At 39.4% G+C, this 22,616-nt stretch overlaps 2 pseudogenes; both read right to left on the reverse strand.

Annotated features, from left to right (window-relative positions):
- LOC102181165 lies at positions 3,402-17,774 on the reverse strand (annotated as a pseudogene).
- On the reverse strand, positions 4,885-5,481 carry LOC102176168 (annotated as a pseudogene).

Below are 22,616 nucleotides of genomic sequence, written 5' to 3' on the forward strand. Positions count from 1 at the left end.
TGAATGTTGAGTTTTAAGCCAACTTTTCACTCTCCTTTTTCACTTTCATCAAGAGACTTTTTAGTTATTCTTTGCTTTATGCCATATGGGTGGTGTCATCTGTATATCTGAGGTTATTGATATTTCTCCCAGCAATCTTGATTCCAGCTTGTTCTTCATTCAGCCCAGCGTTTCTCATGATGTACTCTGCATAGAAGTTAAATAAGCAGGGTGACAATATACAGCATGATGTACTCCTTTTCCTATTTGGAACCAGTGTGTTCCATGTCCAGTTCTAACTGTTGCTTCCTGAGCTGCATACAGATTTCTCAAGAGGCAGGTCAGGTGGTCTGGTATTCCCATCTCTTTCAGAATTGTCTACAATTTGTTGTGATCCACACAGTCAAAGGCTTTTGCATAGTCAATAAAGCAGAATAGATGCTTTTCTGGAACTCTCTCGATTTTTCAATGATCCAATGAATGTTCACAATTTTATCTCTGGTTCCTCTGCCTTGTCTAAAACCAGTTTTTTAACATCTAGAATTTCATGGTTCATGTACTGTTGAAGCCTGGCTTGGATAATTTTGAGCATTACTTTACTAGCATGCGAGATGAGTGCAATTGTGTGGTAGTTTGAGCATTCTTTGGCATTGCCTTTCTTTGCGACTGGAATGAAAATTGACTTTTCCCAGTCCTGTGGCCAGTGCTGAGTGTTCCAAATTTGCTGGCATATTGAGTGCAGCATTTTCACAGCATCATCTTTCAGGATTTGAAATAGATCAACCGGAATTCCATCATCTCCACTAGCTTTGTTCGTAGAGATGCTTCCTAAGGTCCACTTGTCTTCGCATTCCAGGATGTCTGGCCTAGGTGAGTTATCATATCATTGTGATTATCTGGGTCATGATCTTTTTGTATAGTTCTTCTGTGTATTCTTGACACCTGTTCTTAATATCTTCTGCTTCTGTTAGAATGTTCAAACTACAACACAATTACCCTCATCTCACATGCTAGCAAAGTAATGCTCAAAATCCTCCAAGCCAGGCTTCGACAGTACATGAACCAAGAACTTCCAGATGTTCAAGCTGTATTTAGAAAAGGCAGAGAAACCAGAGATCAAATTGCAAACATTTGTTGGATCATAGAGGAAGCAAGAGAGTTCCAGAAAAACATATACTTCTGCTTTATTGAGTACACCAAAGCCTTTGACTGTGTGGACCACAAAAAACTGTGGAAAATTCTTCAAGAGGTGGGAATTCCAGACCACCTTACCTGCCTCCTGAGAAATCTGTATGTAGGTCAAGAAGCAACATGGACATGAACATGGAACAACAGACTGGTTTCAAATCAGGGAAGGAGTATGTCAAGCTGTATGTAGTCACCTTGCTCATCTAACTTACATGAGAGTACATCATGTGCAATGCCAGGCTGGATGAAGCACAAGCTGGAATCAAGATTGCCAAGAGAAATATCAATAACCTCAGATATTCAGATGACACTATCCTCATGGCAGAAAGCGAAGAAGAACTAAAGAGCCTCTCAATGAAAGTGAAAGAAGAGAGTGAAAATGTTGGCTTAAAACTCAACATTCAGAAAACTAAGATCATGGCATCTGGTCCCATCACTTCATGGCAAATAGACGGAGAAACAATGGAAATAGTGACAGGCTTTTTTTTTTTTTTTTTTGGACCCCAAAATCACTGCACATGGTAACTGCAGCCATGAAATTAAAAGACACTTGCTCCTTGGAAGAAAAGTTATGACCAACCTAGACAGCAAATGAAAAAACAGAGACACACTTTGTCAACAAAGGTCCATCTAGTCAAAGCTATGGTTTTTCTAGTAGTAATGGACGTGAGATTTGGACTATAAAGAAAGCTGAGTGCCGAGGAATTGATGCTTTTGAACTGTGGTGTTGGAGAAGACCCTTGAGAGTTCCTTGGACTGCAAGGAGATCCAGTCAGTGAAATCTAAAGGAAATGAGTCCTGAATATTCATTGGAAGGACCGATGCTGAAGCTCCAATATTTTGGCCACCTGATGCAAAGAACTGACTCATTGGAAAAGACCCTGATGCTTGGAAAGAGTGAAGGCAAGAGAAGAAGGGGATGACAGAGGATGAGATGGTTGAATGGCATCACCAGCTCCATGGACATGAGTTTGAGTAAGCTCCGGGAGTTGGTGATTGACAGGGAAGCCTGGCATGTGGCAGTCCATGGGGGTCACAAAGAGTCAGACACGACTGAATGACTAGGCTTAGGTAAAAATTTTAGAGAATATACATAATAATAATACATAAATTATGCTTCTGGACTACTGTTCTTGTCAAATTCATATCCATTCATTTATTTAGCAATGATTTTGCTTGTTTTATATAAACATCCTCAGCTAACTTTGCTGTTTTGGCTCAATAGTTTTAGTGCACAAGCTTAGTTTCTTGGCAGCATGTGGAATCATCCAGGACCAGGGACCTAACTCGTGTTCCTTACATTGGCAGGCAGATTCTTAACCACTTGACTACCAGCGAAGGGAACTCCAATGACAATGTTTGGGCTTCCCTGGTCGCTCAGGGTAAAGAATCTGCCTGACAATGCAAGAGATGGAGGTTCGATTCCTGGGTCAGGATGATCCCCTGGAGAAGAAAATAGCAACCCACTCCAGCACGTTTTGCCTTGGAAATCCCATCGTCAGAGGAGTCTGGCAGGCTACCATCCACGGGGTCTCAAGGTCAGACATGACTTAGTGACTAAACAGCAACAGTAGCAATAAGTTCATTCATGCTAGCAATAAATGGATCTTCTCCAAGGACCTGAAATCATGCTGAGTAAATCCTTTGTAATAAACAAGCACATATTTCTTTAGCTGAAATAACATTTATCAAGCAAGGAAAATGAAAGGAATGTAAGAAACCTAGACTTTTTAAAATGATAAAAATAGCAGACTGGAATGAAATGGCAACCCACTCCAGTATTCTTGCCTGGAAAATTCCATGGACAGAGGAGACTTGTAGGCTACAGTCTATGGGGTTGCAAAGAGTTGGACATGACTGAACAACTTCACTTCACTTCCCTGGCAGTCCAGTGGATAACACTCCACACTTCCAGTGCAGGGGATGAGTGTTTGATCTCTAGTTGGGACTAAGGAAACTAAATCCCCCATGCCATTTGACATGGCCTAAAAAAAAATAATAACAAAAATAAAATAATATATTCTGAGAAACAAAAGTGAGTGAATCCACTCTGAGACTAATGTATAAAAAACAGTCATTGACAATAACAACAATTACATGCATGTGGATTTAGGAAGACTGATCTATAAAACACACATTCTTACTGTGAATTCTTTGCAGGCTTTTCCTACAACACTAGGGTTTACATTTTTCTATATTGATCAGATTTTTACTACAGGTTTTCATGTAGCCAATTAATATACTGATTGACTGCAATTCTGAAGTCAAGTAACATACATGAGGCCATAATCTCTTAAGACATTATATTAACAAGTGATGACATAAGTCAGAGGTAAACCACACAACTTGTGGTTATCAGCTAGCAAATGTGAAGTGTCACATCTAGAATCCCTGGAAATTTTTTAGCCAGCTCTGAACTACCATGAGTAGGATTCTTGTAAATGTGACCTTTCCTAAACGTCTCAGGGAGCAAAGAACTCCAACTAACAAATTTGAACAGATGGCTTGATTCCAGAAGAATGAGTTGTTTGGAAAGCATTGTTTTCTTAACTGATCTATCTGTAGTAGTAATATATTCACTCCAGAATCTGACAATGAATGATTTCGACAGAACTGGTTAATGTGCATTTTCTCAATATGATGATAAATCGAAATGAAAATTCTGAAGAACAGGATATATTAAAGATCAAACCTTGAGCTTGATCTTGACATCTGGATCTTCTAAGAGCCGAACAACATTAGGATATGTTGATTGTATAAGTCATTTTAATGGGAAATAAAACACAATGCAGAAAAGGCATTCTTAAATTTAAAAATCCTTAAATATATAACATAATTTGCATAGTTGGTAAAAGAATAAAAATATTAATATCAAGTAAATTTTAGTAGTAGATATCCATAAACTAAATATAAATTTAAATTTTCAAAACAAAAATAATCAGTACTCTCCTCATAAACCTTGTTAAAGGATCTTTTATTATAATATGAATTGCATATTTATGTAACCTGCAGGTGTTTGATCCTCTTTTTCATCATTAAGACTATTTTAAATACCTAAGTATGTCATCAAACATTGTGATGGGAAGGAGACAGCTCTCATACTGAAGAGATGTTTGATCTTGGAAGAATATAAGCAATGTGAAACTTTAATTTTTAAATTTTTTTCAGTACTGCTCTATCTTTTCTAGGTCTAGTCCTTATCTTTCCAGGAACAGTAAAATTTTATCATTTTTTTCTAGGCTAATTTTCCTGCAATGTGCTTTTGAGCACATTGCGACAAAATGATTATTCCTCCAGCCATAAGATATGTATCTAGTAACCCATGTTTTTTCTTTTTTGTTGCACAGTAATGTTTGGATAAATTAAAATTTTCAGACTTTCAAAAGGTTTTTACAAACACTAGCAACTTTGTCTTGGATATGCCTGAAGTACTGGCCTATTTAAGAGAAGGCAAACTGATTATCACACTGAAAAATAGTATTGCTCACTCATCATTCAGAGTACTGACCAGGACTTCAGGTACAATTTGGTAGCGGTAGTGTGCATCCAATTTTCAAGAGAAAACTTTCAGTAACTACCCAATAAGAATGATGTTTCTTCTAAGTGTTTTTGTTTACATACTTTTTTTCAAAGTTAGGAAATTCTCTTCTATTCACCATTTCTTATTTGTTTCATATTTATAGATGCTGAGTATGATCTGTAAACAGTTCACACTTATTAAGATAACTGTATGATTTTCTTCTTTAAATTGACTGCTGGGTCAAGCTCACTCATCAGAACTTCCAGGGTTTGATCTGGCTGATTGAATACCCAACTCTCTGGGAAATCCAAAGTATACAAAGTACCAACAGTCAGAATTCATGTGTCCCATACAATATGCTGTTCTATTTGGGAAAACTGCATTAAGAAAGTCTATTTTTCCCTGGAAATTCCTGTGGGGTATACCCTTGGTGAGACAACTTCATGAAATTCTTATGAGAATAAAACAAGCTTTAAATTAAGCCAAATCCACTGTAATCCCTAGCAAATTTCAACAAGGGAATCAGTGCTTTCAGCCAGAGGATGGTACCATATGCCTTCAAAATGAAACGGTCTCTTAGAGGCAAACATACTACTCTCACTGAGTACCTAAGGTTCCTGCTTATAAGTTTCTGTTACATGATTGAATATTGCACAGTCCTCAAAAATATGACCCACTCTGATTTTGGTATGGTGAAAAGATCCCCAGATGCTTGGTTTGTGTTGGGTTGCTGCATGGAGAAGCAAACTTTCAGTAGTTTCTTGGTTTTCCTCCAAAAAATGTGCAGCTTTCATAACCATGAGACTAGTGACCCACTAACAATCACAGAAAATCAACTACATTAAATCTCTTTTCCCACAGATGACGCCGCCACTGCAGATTGTTCCAGCTGTGTTAGTAAAGTTCAGGTTCATTTTTGCATAGCTTTACATTAACTTTTTTTAAAAAAGGATTAATAAAAATTTCCTAGCTTTTTTTTTTTCCTTTGGTGTGTGAGGGAACCCGAACATGAGTTTGTTGGGAATAGAGGCAGATAGAGCTGTCTCTTGTGGTCCACTGTTTCCCTCTGAGAGAGAGTACAGCAAGTGTTAGCTAACATCGTGGACCATACTGTGAGAGCCCTTTCCTGTCGTTCTGGTCCTCCATCTGGGGTTAATGTTCTTCTGCCTGAAATCATCCTCTTTAAAAATCCAAAGTGACAGTAGGCTGGGTAGAGAATTCTCTTTAATTTTATTTGTAAATATATGTCCTCATTTTGTCCTCAGATTAGAAAGATACATTCATATTAGTCTTTTCCTCCATATGCTTAAATGTCTATTCTTATTTTGTATTTTCTTTTAATCTGGCTGTTCAGTATTACAATTTTTCTGGTCTGTCTTCCAATTTCTAAATTGTATTGCAGTCAATATAATAACAAATATCTACATTGTAAAACCAAGAGTGAACCATGAACTTTGGATGGTGATGATGTGTAAATACAAGTTCATCAACTGAAACAAATGAATCACTCTGGGTGGGGATGTTGATAATGAAGGAGGCTATGTATGTGTGGCAGAGGGTAGTCTGGAAATTTTTATATTCCCTATTTTGCCATGAATCGAAAACTGCTCTACAAATAATCTTAAAGTCTATGTTAAATGCTTAACTTTGAAGGTTAATACTTTTATATATTGAAGTTTTATTTATTTTTTGAATAATCTATAATTTACAGCTTCTCCCATGAGCATATTTCTAAGTTTTTAAAAATATTTTTATTTCTATTAAACAGATTCTACTAAAACATTTTTTCTAAGGATAATGATACCTGAATCTGGGTGATTTCCCCCCCTGCAACTAGTTCTTACTTTCCTCCTTATATATCTGCTTATATTAGCTTTCTATTGATTATTGAAATGAAAAATTAATTTTTGGAATAAATTGAGACCTAGGATCAGGTTGCCTTCTCTCAGTGATGATCTATATTTGTTTCTAGTAAGATACATATTATAGTAAGGCAATGGCACCCCACTCCAGTACTCTTGCCTGGAAAATCCCATGGGTAGAGTAGCCTGGTAGGCTGCAGTCCATGGGGTCGCTAAGAGTCAGACACGACTGAGCGACTTCCCTTTCCGTTTTCACTTCCATGCATTGGAGAAGGAAATGGCAACCCAATCCAGTGTTCTTGCCTGGAGAATCCCAGGGACGAGGGAGCCTGAGGGGCTGCGGTCTATGGGATCGCACAAAGTTGGACACGACTGAAGCGACTTAGCAGCAGCAGCAGCAGCAGCAGCAGCAGCATAATATATAATATTCTGAATATATATTATAAATATACTCAGATTAAATAAAATACTTTGATTTCCTAATTATAGTTATTGCTATAATTTATTGATTTTCTTTCTTAAAAATGTTTATATACTATACAGGAAATTGTATCAGCATTTTACAAAAGTATTAGAGTATAAAACTGTTCACCTCAGTGTTCCTCAAAATAAGTAAAGGAAAAAATACTGACAGATTGTATTTATAATTTAGAAGTAAGAATAAAAAATTTTTAATAAAAGATAAAAGAAAACCTAATAAGTAAAAATGCTGGGCATCTTACCTGCTGGGTCAGTCTTGCAGCTAAATTCCCTCTAGTACTGTCTCCAGAGATACCAATTCTTCTAGGATTTACACATCTTTCAAGAATTTTGGGGTATAAAAATCATTTTAATGCAGTTTACACATCTTCAAATTGAACTGGAAAATGGCACTTTGGGGCTAGTCTGTAGCTGTAGACAGAAAAACAATCATTGATTTATTTACCATTAAATTTTTTTAATGTTTTATTTAATTTTTATTTTCTTTTGGGGTGCCCCAGGTGGTGCAAGCAGTAAAGAACCTGTCTGCCAATGCAGGAGACATAAGACACGCAGGTTTGATCCCTGGGTCGGGAAGATCCCCCAGAGAAGGGCAAGGCAACCCACTCAAGTATTCTTGCCTGGAGAATCCTATGGACAGAGGAACCTGGCTACAGTCCTTGGGGTCACAAAGACTCAGACATGACTAAAGTGACTTAGCATGCACATAGTTGATTTACATATTAGTTTCTAGTGTATAGTAAAGTGGTTCAGTTGAACATATGTCCATTCTTTTCCAGATTATTTTGCCATATAGATTATTACAAAATAATATATAGAATATTGAGTAAAGTTCCCTGTACCATAACCATTGATTCTTGGTCATATACTAAAATAAGGCAGGCACTTCTGATCCACAATCAAAAGTAAAGTTTTGTTTTTATGAACAGGACATTTGTTGAAAAATGTATTTTTCTTAATCATAAAATGTGACTGGCAATCTCTGAATATCATTTCTATAATCAAAATTTATAGTTTGATTAATTTGGTTCAATTTGGGGGGAAAACTTTGTAGCTGCTATCTTTTGCTGGCAACAAATATTTAAGGAATGACTAGTTTTGGTAATTCCCATACTGTTTCTTAAAAAATCAGACATTATTACTACTTGTTTCTCCACAGTTATTTTTCCAACTTTATAAAATTATTCCAATTTGACACAATATTTATTGCATTAGTTCATGAATTCTTTATTTTCTAAGGTTTAAGTAGCTTCTCACAGAGAGTATATTCTATAGAAAATTAAACCTTTTTCCTATTCTTTCTAAAGAGTGCTCTAAAAAGGACTTTAAGATAGATTCTGTCTTACCTTTCATAGTTAACATGGTAAAAGTTGCTTTATTGAGTGGATTACTAGCTTCTAGGCACCATTCCAAGCACTGTTATAGGTATTATAGCATTTAATCCCCATATAAATAATGAGTTTTGCAAATTATTAATATTTAAAGTTCTCATCCTTTAAAATATCACACAGTTACCCATTTGAAGAATCTACATTCAATTCCAGTCCTCTGGCCCCAAAGTCCACCTTCTTCAGTTCAGTTCAGTCACTCAGTCGTGTCTGACTCTTTGAGATCCCATGAATTGCAGCATGCCAGACCTCCCTGTCCATCACCAACTCCTGGAGTTCACTCAGACTCATGTCCATAGAGTTGGTGATGCCATCCAGCCATCTCATCCTCTGTCGTCCCCTTCTCCTCCTGCCCCCAATCCCTCCCAGCATCAGGATCTTTTCCAATGAGTCAACTCTTCCATCAGGTGGCCAAAGTACTGGAGTTAACAACTTAAGCATCAGTCCTTCTAAAGAACACCCAGGACTGATCTCCTTTAGAATGGACTGGTTGGATCTCCTTGCAGTCCAGGGGACTCTCAAGAGTCTTCTCCAACACCACAGTTCAAAAGCATCAATTCTTCAGCGCTCAGCTTTCTTCACAGTCCAACTCTCACATCCATACATGACCACTGGAAAAATCATAGCCTTGACTAGATGGACCTTGTTGGCAAAGTAATGTCTCTGCTTTTCAATATGCTATCTAGGTTGTTCATAACTTTCCTTCCAAGGAGTAAGGGTCTTTTAATTTCATGGCTGCAATCACCATCTGCAGGGATTTTGGAGCCCCCAAAAATAAAGTCTGACACTGTTTCCACTGTTTCCCCATCTATTTCCCATGAAGTGATGGGACCAGATGCCATGATCTTAGTTTTCTGAATGTTGAGCTTTAAGCCAACGTTTTCACTCTCCTCTTTCACTTTCATCAAGAGGCTTTTTAGTCCCTCTTCACTTTCTGCCATAAGTGTGGTGTTATCTGCATATCTGATGTTATTGATATTTCTCCCGGCAATCTTGATTCCAGCTTGTGCCTCTTCCAGCCCAGCGTTTCTCATGATGTATTCTACATAGAAGTTAAATAAGCAGGGTGACAATATACAGCCTTGACGTACTCCTTTCCCTATTTGGAACCAGTCAGTTCCATATCCAGTTCGAACTGTTGCTTCCTGACCTGCATACAGGTTTCTCAAGAGGCAGGTCAGATGGTCTGGTATTCCCATCTCTCTCAGAATTTTCCACAGTTTCTTGGGATCCACACAGTCAAAGGCTTTGGCATAGTCAATAAAGCAGAAACAGATGTTTTTCTGCAACTCTCTTACTTTTTCCATGATCCAGTGGATCTTGGCGATTTGCTCTCTGGTTCCTATGCCTTATCTAAAACCAGCTTGAACATCAGGGAGTTCACAGTTCAGGTATTGCTGAAGCCTGACTTGGAGAATTTTGAGCATTACTTTACTAGCGTGTGAGATGAGTGCAATTGTGCGGTAATTTGAGCATTCTTTGGCATTGCCTTTCTTTGGGATTGGAATGAAAACTGACCTTTTCCAGTCCTGTGGCCACTGCTGAGTTTTCCAAATTTGCTGGCATATTGAGTGCAGCACTTTCACAGCATCATCTTTCAGGATTTGAAATAGCTCAACTGGAATTCCATCATCTCCACTAGCTTTGTTCATAGTGATGCTTTCTAAGGGCCACTTGACTTCACATTCTAGGATGTCTGGCTCTAGGTGAGTGATCACACCGTCATGATTATCTTGGTCATGAAGATCGTTTTTGTACAGTTCTGTGTATTCTTGCCATTTCTTCTTAATATCTTCTGCTCTGTTAGGTCCATACCATTCTGTCCTTTATTGAGCCCATCTTTGCATGAAATGTTCCCTTGGTATTTCTAATTTTCTTGAAGAGACTTCTAGTCTTTCCTATGACAGACCTAGAGTCTGTCATACGGAATGAAGTCAGAAAGCAAAATTCAAATATCAAATATTAACTCGTATATGTGGAAGCAGGAAAATGGTATAGATGACTCTGTGCTAGGCAGAAATACAGATGCAGATATAGAGAACAGATATGTGGACACAAGTGGGGAATGGGAGTATTGGATGCACTGGGAGATTAGGATTGACATATATACACTACCATGTGTAACACAGATAGTTAGTGGGAACCTGTTGTATAACACAGGGAGCTCAGCTCAGTGCTCTGTGTCCCAGAGTAGTGAGTGAAGTGGGGGTTAGTCCAAGAGGAAGAAGATATATGAACACATATAGCTGATTCACTTAGCTGTACAGCAGAAACTAACACAACATTGTCAAGCAATTATACCCCAATAAAGACAAAACAACAAAAGGTGTTTCTAGTTCCTTGGCCCAATGACTATTCTTTCTTGCTATATGTTCACAGTTTCCTAACTATTAATTTTGAAGGAGATGTTTGATACTTAGGTGAGGTCTGAAGCAAAGCTTTATATTTTAAGAGAGAGGGAACACAGGGAGTTGGATAGCTGAGATGTCCTCAAAAGATTCCACTCACTTTCATTAGCAGCTACCAGTTTCAACCCCATGGTCTCAAGGTCTCCACTTGTAATTATGCAACCATTTCAGACTCCATTCAATTCTTGCTTAACAAGCACCCTTACTTTTTGACAGCCTCCAATCCTAATTCTTGACAAAGAATTTTATAACTTTGCAGTTTTTCCTATGTAAGTCTCTCCCATTTTATACTGTGGTGGAGCATAATTCAAGTGCTTCTCAAAATACAGATTTGCGATATAGCTCTCCTGAGCTATATTATCGGTTTGGCTCAAGTAAAACTCTTTTCTATTTCTATTGTAGAGTGTTGATTATTTCCATTAACAATTTGTATGCCCCCTTTGAAAAATGTCTAATCAAATACTTTTGAAAAATGTCTAACCAAATACTTTTCTTTCAAAAGAAAGCTTTTTTTTTTTTTTAATTGAGTTGCATGAGTTATTTGTGTATTTTGGATATTAACTCTTTATTAGAGAGTCATCTGCAAATATTTTCTCCCATTTCACAGGTTGCCTCTTCATTTTGTTGATGATTTCCTTTGTTGTGCAGAAACTTTTTAGTGTGATGTAGTCTCACTTTTATTATTATTATTGCTGCACTTATTTAGGTGTCAAATCCAAAAAATCATTGCCAAGACCAATGTTAGGATATCTGCACACCCATATTTATTGCAGCATTATTTACAGTAGTGAAGTATGGACATAACTCTTACCAAGCAAGGATTTGCTACCCAACCTGCATAGAAACCAATACTATGGTAATGGCTTCTGAGAAAAGAAAAAGCTCTATTGTCAGGGTGAAGGGCAAGGACATAGGCAAAGTTCAAATCTGTCTCCACAATTCAGGGTTCAGGGAAAAATTTAAAAGGCTAGAGGGAACAAGCTCATATGCACAAATGCTTATGGGGCAGGTTTTGATTAGGTTTTGTAATGTGACCATTTATGGTAAGGATGGTAAAGGGGCTTCAGCATTGAATCTTTTTGGAAAATAGACTCTTTGCTTCTGAAGGGATTCTAACATTCAGGTTCCAGTCACATCCTAGTTCTTTGATTTGATAGTGCGTGTGTGTGTGTGTGTGTGTGTGTGTGTGTGTGTGTGTAGGTGGGGGATAGTCAGGGTAATTTAGTTACAGTTGTTACTTGAGGTAAAAAATTTCTATATTGTGCATGTTTTGGCTGCATGACTTGTAGTTCTGTTGTCTTTAGGAAACAACAGAGTATCTTGGTAGAAACAGGATAAGGCTAACTTGGGCTGCTTTTTTTGTTACACAACCTCAGTTCAGTTCAGTGGCTCAGTCGTCTCCAACTCTTTGTGACCACATGGACTGCAGCATGCCAGGCTTCCCTGTCCAACACCAACTCCTGGAACTTACTCAAACTCATGTCCATTGAGCCAGTGATGCCAAAAAACCATCTCATCCTCAGTCGTTCACTTTTTCTCCTGCTTTCAATCTTTCCCAGCATCAAGGTCTTTTCCAATGAGCCACTTCTTCCAATCAGGTGACAAAAGTATTGGAGTTTCAGCTTTAGCATCAGTCCTTCCAATAAATACTCAGCACTGATTTCCTTTAGGTTTGAGTGGTTTGAACTCCTTGCAGTCCAAGGGACTCTCAAGAGTCTTCTCCAACGTGAAAGTTCAAAGCATCAATTCTTCAACGCTCAATTTTCTTTATGGTCCAACACTCATATCCATATATGACTACTGGAAAAACCATAGCTTTGACTACCTTTGTCAGTACAGTAATGTCTCTGCTTTTTAATATGCTGTCTAGGTTTATCATAGCTTTTCTTCTAAGGAGCAAGTGTCTTTTGATTTCATGGCTGCAGTCACCATCTGCAGTGATTTTGGAGCCTCTGAAAATAAAGTCTGTCACTGTTTCTGAAAGGTTGCTGTTGAATCACAATGCCGGGATTCTTGGCCCCTGGAGGAGAAGAATTCAATCCGGGGCCAGAGACAAGGCTTGATCGCTCAGAGCTTCTGTGTAATAAAGTTTTATTAAAGTATAAGGAGATAGAGAAAGCTTCTGACATAGGCATCAGAAGGGGGTAGAAAGAGTACCCACTTGCTAGTGTTAGCAATGCAGTCATATACTCTCCAGTAAATCAAAAGAATGTCTGGAGGTTGTAAAGACATCAGACCTACTCCCAAGTTTACATTGTAAGATAACAGAATTAGCCAGAAGGTTTAATCCAGAGACTGTCCTCAGGCAGAATACATAATACATTGTTGTTATATAATCCTTGTAAAGAGCAGGTCTAGGCTCAGAGGTTAAAGCTTCTGCCTCTAATGCGGGAGACCTGAGTTTGATCCCTGGGTCAGGAAGATCCCCTGGAGAAGGAAATGGCAACCCACTCCAGGATTCTTGCCTAGAGAATCCCATAGTGGGCTACAGTCCATGGGGTTGCAAAGAGTCGGACATGACTGAGCAACTTGACTTCACTTCACTTCACTTCAGCCAGAAGGTTTAATCCAGAGACTGTCCTCAGGCAGAATACATAATACATTGTTGTTATATAATCCTAAGGAATGTAGAGAAGGAAAAAAGTTTGTCCTTTCTTCCTCCTTGAGAATTCCAGACCCCTCTCTCCTTGGGGACCCCTAGACTTCTTATCAACCTGCCTAGGAAATGACTCTCTCATTCCCCCCTTTTTCTTTTAGGAGAATTATGTTGCCTAGGGAAAAGGGGCATCGTTCTGGTTCCATAACTGCTTCCGAGCTGAGAAGGGGCATTGTCCCTAAATTGGCGAGGCAACATATTCTCCTAATCCTCATATTGAGGATATCTGATCCAGGGGCCCCAAATAGTAGTTGGAGGAAGGTGCAGCAGTAGCAGGAGTTTGAGCAACCATTTGTAAGTTAAAAGCTTTCATGCGGCTAGAAACAAATCCAGTTACACAGTTACAGATGTAAGGCAACATAGTCATTAAAACAAGTTAAAATCAAAATTAAAAGTCACATTATGTCCATAGTTAAAGTGCAACGTGTTGCACCAGTCCATTTTAGGGTTGGTAGATGTCATCAGATGAAGAAGAGGCATTGCATGTGATTGTTGTCGAAGGTATTCACAGACTTGGAGAAAGTCCTTTCCTTGGAGATGTCCACCACGGGAAGCCTTCCACTGATGAAGAGAATCCTTATAACCTCCTTAGCCTGTTCACTACGACAGAGAAAAGCCTCAATCCATCCAGTAAAAGTATCTACCCAAACTTGTAAGAAAGAATATCCATTAGCTTTTGGCATATGAGTAAAATCAATTTCCCAGTCCTCTCCAGGATACTTCCCACTTCATTATAATCCAGAAGGGGAGAGATTTTGTCTGTCATCCAAATATTAACCTTAGAATTTAAGATTCCACTCACATGAGAAGTCAGTACAGTAAGGTTTCATCCTTTAATTATTTTTAAAGCTTCAGGTGCTAATAAAGCCGCTGCCCCAATTACTCTTAGGCAGTGGGGCCACCCACGTGAAATTACATCTAATTCTCTGCTTAGATAAGCAATAGGTTGCTGGTGAGGCCCTCGGGGTTGTGTCAAAACTACCAAGGCCATACCTTTCCTTTGAGTGACAAACAAATTAAATTCTGACCCTGTGGGCAAGCTCAGAGCTGGAGCTTGCAGGAGAGCAGTTTGAAGAACCTTAAAAGCCTTTTGAGTTTCTGGTGACCAAACCAGTTTGTCAGTTTGGGCCTGCTGAGTTTCAGCTATAAGTTTATATAAAGGCCGGGCAAGTTCCCCATAACCCGGAATCCAAATGTGACAGCAACCTGTGATTCCCCAAAATCCTCTCAATTGTCTTAAAGTCATAGGTAGGGGATGATTTAGTATAGGCTTAATTCTCTCCGGGCCTATAGCCCTAGTCCCTTCTGATATGATTAGGCCCAGATGTCTAACTGATTGTTGACACAGCTGAGCCTTTTCTCTTGATGCCTTGTAACCACAGCCTGCCAGAAAGTTTAAGAAATCTTCTGAGGCTCGCAAACAAGCTTCCTCTGTCTCAGCACAGAGCAAAATATCCTCTACATATTGTAACACCACCACTTCAGAGCTATTAATGTTTTGTAGATCGCATGACAAACTTTGTCCAAATAAGTGAGGACTGTCATGAAACCCCTGGGGCAAAACTGTCTAGGTTAACTGAGAAGCTGGCTGCGTAGGGTCTTCAAAGGCAAATAAAAATTGACTTTCCTCTGCCAAAGGCACTGAATAGAAGGCATCTTTTAAATCAATTACTGAGAAATATTTGGCTCATTCAGGAATTTCAGACAATAGAGTATAAGGATTAGGCACCACGGGGTGTAAAGGAACTACAGCCTCATTTATTATACGTAAATCTTGAACTAGTCTCCATTTACCATTTGATTTCTTTATACCCAAAATAGGAGTGTTGCAAGGACTGTTACGGGGAATTAATAGTCCCTGTTCCTTTAAATTTTCGATGATGGGTTTTAACCCTTCCTTAACCTCAGGTTTTAGAGGATACTGCTTCTTCTGTGGAAATAAGTGTGGGTCTTTGAGCTTGACAACTACAGGAATAGCATTTTGTGCTCGACCCACAGATTTTCCATCAGCCCATACTCTAGGATTTACATTTTGTTCAACTAAAGGAAGAGAAAGGGAGGGCTCCATATTCATAAAAACAGAGGCATGGACCTTGCTCAGTATATCCCTCCCCAAAAGGGGTAAGGGAGATTCTGGCAGGATCAGAAACTCGTGTGAAAATAGCACAGAATCCCAGTTGCGAGATAAAGAATAACTGAAATAATACCTTTTGGCTCATCCAGACAGTCCCATTACGGAAGCAGATCGGGAAGACAGTGGGCCAGGGGCTTCAGTAAGCAGAGTAAGTTGCCCCAGCATCTAAAAGGAAATCGACGGATTGGCCCCCCACAACTATTAAGACCCGGGGTTCCTCAGGTGTAATTAGGACCGGAGCGTGTGTGGGGACCCCCGGGCACCTTCAGTCCTGATGGTCTTGAGAGTCTCTGAGGGTAGTCTCTCTTCCAGTGTGGTCCTTTGCAGACCGGACATGGAGCCAGGAGCGGCTTGGATGCCTGAGGGCAATCCCGCTTGAGGTGCCCCTCCTTTCCACAGTATTATAGCAAGCCCATCCCTTTTCACCTGGGTCCCTCTGGGCATTTTTCTCCAGCTGCTTAAGTGCATTTTTCATAGCCATTGTGAAGGTTTCCACAGTTTCCTTTGTCTTTCTTTGCCTTTCTTTCTTTTCCTCATATTCCCTACCATAATAGACCATCTGAGCCAGTTGTAACAGAGTATCTAAAGACTGATTTGGTCCATACGCCCATTTTTTAGCTTATGGCTGATATCTGGAGCTGAGTGATAAATCTATCTTTTAAGATCACTTTTCCTTCTTCACTTTCAGGATCAATCTCAGTGAATCTGTGAAGAGCTTCTCTTAGTCTATCTAGGAATTTACTAGGAGCTTCCTTCTCCTCTTGTTCTATGTCTGCCAATTTGCTACAGTTTAAAGGCTTAGAATGCGCCTGCCTGAGTCCTTCAAGAATACATCTGACAAAATGACTCTGATTCCATCTTCCTTTAGCTGTGTTGTAGTCACAGTCTGGTTCTATAGTTGGGACCGCCTGATTGCCAGTGGGGAGGGCTGCTATCTTGTCCTCCCTCTTCCCTACTGATTCATTACCAAGCCATTCATCTCTATAAGCAACTGCTTTTCCCAAAACTCGAGTCTTTGAGTCGGGAGTCAGCATTTGTCCCAAGATATACATCACATCTTTCCAAGTAAGGTCATAAAGCAGAGTAACACCTTTAAAAGCTCTAATATATTTTTCTGGGTCCTCTAAATAGTCTCCCAGATCCTCCTTGATTCTTTGTATTTCTTGATAAGAAAAAGGCTTATTAACTCTCATAGACTGATTATTTCTCCTGGTGGGTGTTTCATAAAGAGGCAACAGCTTGTGTAGCTGTTCCTCAGTCTCTCTGGCTGTTCTGCACATATGATCCCAGGGATAGACTGGAGCAACATGTTCGTTTTTTTTTCTCTTTGTCTCCTGTCCTCCATCTCATCTCTTACTTCGATGGTCTGAGTTTCTACTGAAACCAGAGTAGTCTGAGGTCGTACTGAGACAGGAGTTGTTTGGACCTCCACTTGGGCACTTTGAATCTCAGTTTGGGTTTCCATTGAGACCAAAGCGGTTTGAATCTCAGTTTGGATTTCCACTGAGACCAAAGCAGTTTGAATCTCAGTTTGGGTTTCCACTGAGACCAAAGCAGCTGTTCTGAGGAGGGTTTTCTGGCTTTCAGTTAGCTCAGCTTGGAACCCCGGGTACAGGGGCAAAGTAGGAGGACAGGAGGGAGCTGAAGGTTTCACGCCCAAATCTATACCCTTAGGACATAAGTCTGGCATATTTTGCAGAGAGAAAAAGGACAACACATATGCTACTTCTACCCATTTCCCTTGTTCCTTACAGAACCGGTCTAATTGTAAAACAGTATTATACTTAAGAGACCCTCCAACCGGCCACTGTTCGCCATCCTCCAATGGATACCGTGGCCATGCAGTATCACATAGGAAGACAAGGTGTGTCTTCTTTAAGGGGATCGAATCTATCCCAGTTTTTCAAGATACAGTTCAAAGGAGTGAGGCTGGATTGTTAGCTCCCATCTGTAAGAGAGAAAAAAAGCGACTAGGGCCATTTTTCTACCAGAGGCTTCCCTCCCTGCTCTAGATGGGGGTGTAGACAGACTTTACACCAAAAGCTTTTCCTTCCTGGTCGGACTTAGTCTGTCCCTTACCGACGCAGGCGCCGTCTCGACCTTCCCGGTTCTACCACCGAAATGGGGTGGGGATGTACCAGGGGTAGACCTGATAACATCTCTATCTGATGTCCAGCTCTTCACCTTTAACCTTGCTTGCCTCTGATGCCAGCCGGGGTGCAATCAGAGTACCCTTCCGGAATGCCTCCCAAGCTAAGACCGCTGGGGGAAATGTTCATCACCTGAGTGCCTGTGCACGACCCTGAGTATATTCCTGACCACAATAAGACCCATATGAACATAAAGCTGAGATGTTCTTTTCAAGCATCACCGCACCAGTATGAGAGCCTCCCCTGGTCTGCTAACAGCCAGCGTTACCAAAGGAAAAAACCCATTGCAGTCCCAATCTGAGTAACCTTTAACCTCAGAGATGTTCTTGGGGCTAAAGCTCCATCTAGCTTCCAAACTTTCGATTCCTAGCGAGGCTAGGCGCTTTCTTGACTACCAATCCAAGTTTGCCACAGTACACAGTAACAGTATAGATCACAAGTCCCTTGAAAGTCTATGATCCGATACATTAGGTTAGTACTTCTAATTCCCAAGGAGTTATGAAATGGTCAAAGAGACCGAAAGGTTTGACCAAGAAAGGAGAGTTCGGTCCACATGTTTTGACCATTTCTGGTCGGTTCCCAAAAGAGACATTGGGTGCCTCTTGGTCTTGGCAGGTCGGTAGAAACCCCAGACAGGTTTTTGCCATAAGCCGTGTGAGATCACAGTGGAACCGCAGAGCAGGGCTCCTCACTTGCTTCGCACAGGGCATGTCATTCATTCACACAAGCACACCGTAGAGTTAGTAAAGCACAGCAGAAAATGTGTTCACTAAGAGAACAAAGAACTAGAGCTTCAAGCATCCTTACCTTGTCCTGAAGGATCCCGGACGAGCCCCCAAGATGAAAGGTTGTTGTTGAATCACGATGCTGGGATTCTTGGCCCCGGGAGGAGAAGAATTCAATCCGGGGCCAGAGACAAGGCTTGATCGCTCAGAGCTTCTGTGTAATAAAGTTTTATTAAAGTATAAAGGAGATAGAGAAAGCTTCTGACATAGGCATCAGAAGGGGGTAGAAAGAGTACCCACTTGCTAGTGTTAGCAATGCAGTCATATACTCTCCAGTAAATCAAAAGAATGTCTGGAGGTTGTAAAGACCTCATCAGACCTACTCCCAAGTTTACATTGTAAGATAACGGAATTAGCCAGAAGGTCTAATCCAGAGACTGTCCTCAGGCAGAATACATAATACATTGTTGTTATATAATCCTAAGGAATGTAGAGAAGGAAAAAAGTTTGCCCTTTGTTCCTCCTTGAGAATTCCAAACCCCTCTCTCCTTGGGGACCCCTAGACTTCTTATCAACCTGCCTAGGAAATGACTCTCTCATTTCCATTGTTTCCCCATCGATTTGCCATGAAGTGATGGGACCTGATGCCACAATTTTAGTTTCTTGTTCTTTTTTAAATTAATTTATTGACCCATTTTTTTTATTGGGTTGTTTATTTTTCTGATATTGAGCTGCATAAGCTGCTTGTATATTTTAGAAATTAATTCTTTGTCAGTTTCTTCATTTGCTATTATTTTCTTCCATTCTGAAGGTTGTCTTTTCAGCTTCTTTATAGTTTCCTTCATTATGCAAAAGCTTTTAAGTTTAATTAGGTCCCATTAGTTTATTTTTGCTTTTATTTCCATTTCTCTGGGAGGTAGGTCATAGAGGATGCTGTTGTGATTTATGTCAGAAAGTGTTTTGCCTATGTTTTCCTCTAAGAGTTTTATAGTTTCTGGTCTTCCATTTAGATCTTTAATCCATTTTGAGTTTATTTTTGTGTATTGTGTTAGAAAGTGTTCTACTTTCATTTTTTTACAGGTGGTTGACCAGTTTTCCCAGCACCACTTGTTAAAGATTGTCATTTCTCCACTGTATATTTTTACCTTCTTCATCAAAGATAAGGTGTCCATAGGTGCATGGATTTATCTCTGGGCTTTCTATTTTGTTCCATCAATCTATATTTCTGTTTTTGTGCCAGTACCATACTGTCTTGATGACTGTAGCTTTGTAGTACAGTCTGAAGTCAGGCTGGTTGAGTCCTCCAGTTTCATTCTTCTTTCTCAAGATTACTTTGGCTATTCGAGGTTCTTTGTATTTCCATACAAATTGTGAAATTATTTGTTCGAGTTCTGTGAAAAATACCATTGGTAGCTTGATAAGGACTGCATTGAATCTATAGATTGCTTTGGGTAGTATACACATTTTCACTATATTGATTCTTCTTATCCATGAAAATGGTAGATTTATCCATCCATTTGTGTCATCTTTGATTTCTTTTGCCAGTGTTTGATAGTTTTCTATGTACAGTTCTTTTGTCTCTTTAGGTAGATTTATTTCTAAATATTTTATTCTTTTCATCACAACAGTGAATGGAATTGTCTCCTTAATTTCTCTTTCCTCTTTCTCATTGTCAGTGTATAGGAACACAAGGGATATCCGTGTATCAATTTTGTATCCTGAAACTTTGCTATATTCATTGATTAGCTCTAGTAATTTTCTGGTGGTGTCTTTAGGGTTTTCTATGTAGAGGATCATGTCATCTGCAAACAGTGAGAGTATTACTTCTTCTTTTCCAATCTGGATCCCTTTTATTTCTTTTTCTGCTATGATTGCTGTGGCCAAAACTTCCAAAACTATGTTGAATAGTAGTGGTGAGAGTGGGCACCTTTGTCTTGTTCCTGGCTTTAGGGGAAATGCTTTCAATTTTTCAACATTGAGGATAATGTTTGCTGTGGTTTTATCATATATGGCTTTTATTATGTTGAGATATGTTCCCTCTATGCCAGCTTTCTGTTTGTTTGTTTGTTTGTTTTAAATCATAAATGGATGCTGAATTTTGTCATAGGCTTTCTATGCATCTGTTGAAATAATCATTTGGCTTTTACCTTTTAATTTGTTAATGTGGTGTATCACATATCACATTGATTGATTTGTGAATATTGAAGAATCCTTACATCCCTGGGATGAAGCCCACTTGGTCATGAAGTATGATCTTTTTTAATATGTTGCTGGATTCTGTTTGCTAGAATTTTGTTGAGGATTTTTAAATCTAAGTTCTTCAGTTATATTGGCCTGTAGTTTGTAGCATCTTTCTCTGGTTTGGGTATTAGGGATTTTTGAATGTTGAGTTTTAAACCAACTTTTTCACTCTCCTCTTTCACGTTCATCAAGACGCTCTTCAGTTCCTCTTCGCTTTCTGCCATAAGATGATGTATTCTTCATATCTGAGGTTATTGATATTTCCTCTGGCAATCTTGATTCCCAGCTTGTACTTCATCCAGCCTGGCATTTTGCATGATGTACTCTGCGTATAAGTTAAATAAACGGGGTGACAATACACACCCTTTATATACTCCTTTCCCAATTTGGATTAGTCTGTTGTTCCATGTCTGGTTCTAACTGTTAGTTCTTGACCTGCATACAGATTTCTCAGGAAGCAAGTAGCTGGTCTGGTATACCCATCTCTTGAAGAATTTTCCACAGTTTGTTGTGGTCCACACAGTCAAAGGTTTTGACATAGTCAATAAAGCAGAAGTAGATGTTTCTCTGGAACTCTCTTGCTTTTCTATGATCCAGCAGATAGTAGCAATTTGATCTCTGGTTCCTCTTCCTTTTCTAAATCCAGCTTGAACATCTGGAAGATCTCAGTTCACATACTGTTGAAGCCACACTTGGAGAATTTTGAGCATTATTTTGCCAGTGTGTGAGATGACTGCAATGGAGGGGTAGTTTTTACATTCTTTGGCATTGTCTTTCTTGGAATTGGAATGAAAAGTGACATTTTTCCAGTCCTGTGGCCACTGTGGAGTTTTCCAAATTTGCTGGCTATTTTGTTGCAACACTTTCACAGCTGCATCTTTTAGGACTTGAAATAGCTCAGCTGGAATTCCCCCGTCTTCACTAGCTTTGTTCATAGCTATGCTTCCTAAGGCCCACTTGACTTTGCATTCCAGAATGTCTGGCTCTAGGTGAGTAATCACACCATCCTGGTTATCTGGGTCATTAAGATTTTTTTGTATAGTTTTTCTGTGTATTCTTGCCACCTCTTCTTAATATCTTCTGCTTCTGTTAGGTCCATACTATTTCTGTCCTTTATTGTGCCCATCTTTGCATGAAATATTCCCTTGTTATCTCTACTATTCTTGAAGAGATCTCTAGTCTTTCCAATTCTATTGTTTTCCTTTATTTCTTTGCATTTCTCACTTAGAAGGCTTTCTTATCTCTCCTTGTTATTCTTTGGAACTCTGCATCCAGATGGGTATATCTTTCATTTTCTCCTTTGCCTTTAGCTCCCTTTCTTTTCTCAGCTATTTGTAAGGCCTCCTCAGACAATCATTTTGCCTTTTTGCACTTCTTTTTCTTGGGGATGGTTTTGATCACTGCCTTCTGCACGATGTCATGAACCTCCAGCCATAGTTCTTCTGGAAATTTGTCTATCAAATCTAATCCCTTGGATCTATTTGTTACTTCCACAGTATAATCCTAAGGGATTTGCTTTAGGTCATACCTAAATTGTCTAGTGGATTCCCTACTTTCTTCAATTTAAGTTGAATTTTGCAATAAGGAGTTCGTGATCTGAGTCATAGAAAACTAACCAAATTGATCACATAGACCACATCCTCGTCTAACTCAATGAAGCTATGAACCCTGTGTGTAGGGCCAACCATGACAGGTGGGTCATAGTGGAGAGTTTTGACAAAATGTGGTCTACTGGAGAAGATAATGGCAAACCACTTCAGTATGCTTGCTTTGAGAAGAAGAAACAGAATGAAAAGGGAAAACAATACAACACTGAAAGATAAACTCCCCAGATCAGTAGGTGCCCAATATATTACTGGAGAAGAGTGGAGAAGAAACTCCAGAA

Source organism: Capra hircus, chromosome 1 (assembly GCF_001704415.2).
Source record: "Capra hircus breed San Clemente chromosome 1, ASM170441v1, whole genome shotgun sequence".
NCBI lineage: Eukaryota > Metazoa > Chordata > Mammalia > Artiodactyla > Bovidae > Capra > Capra hircus.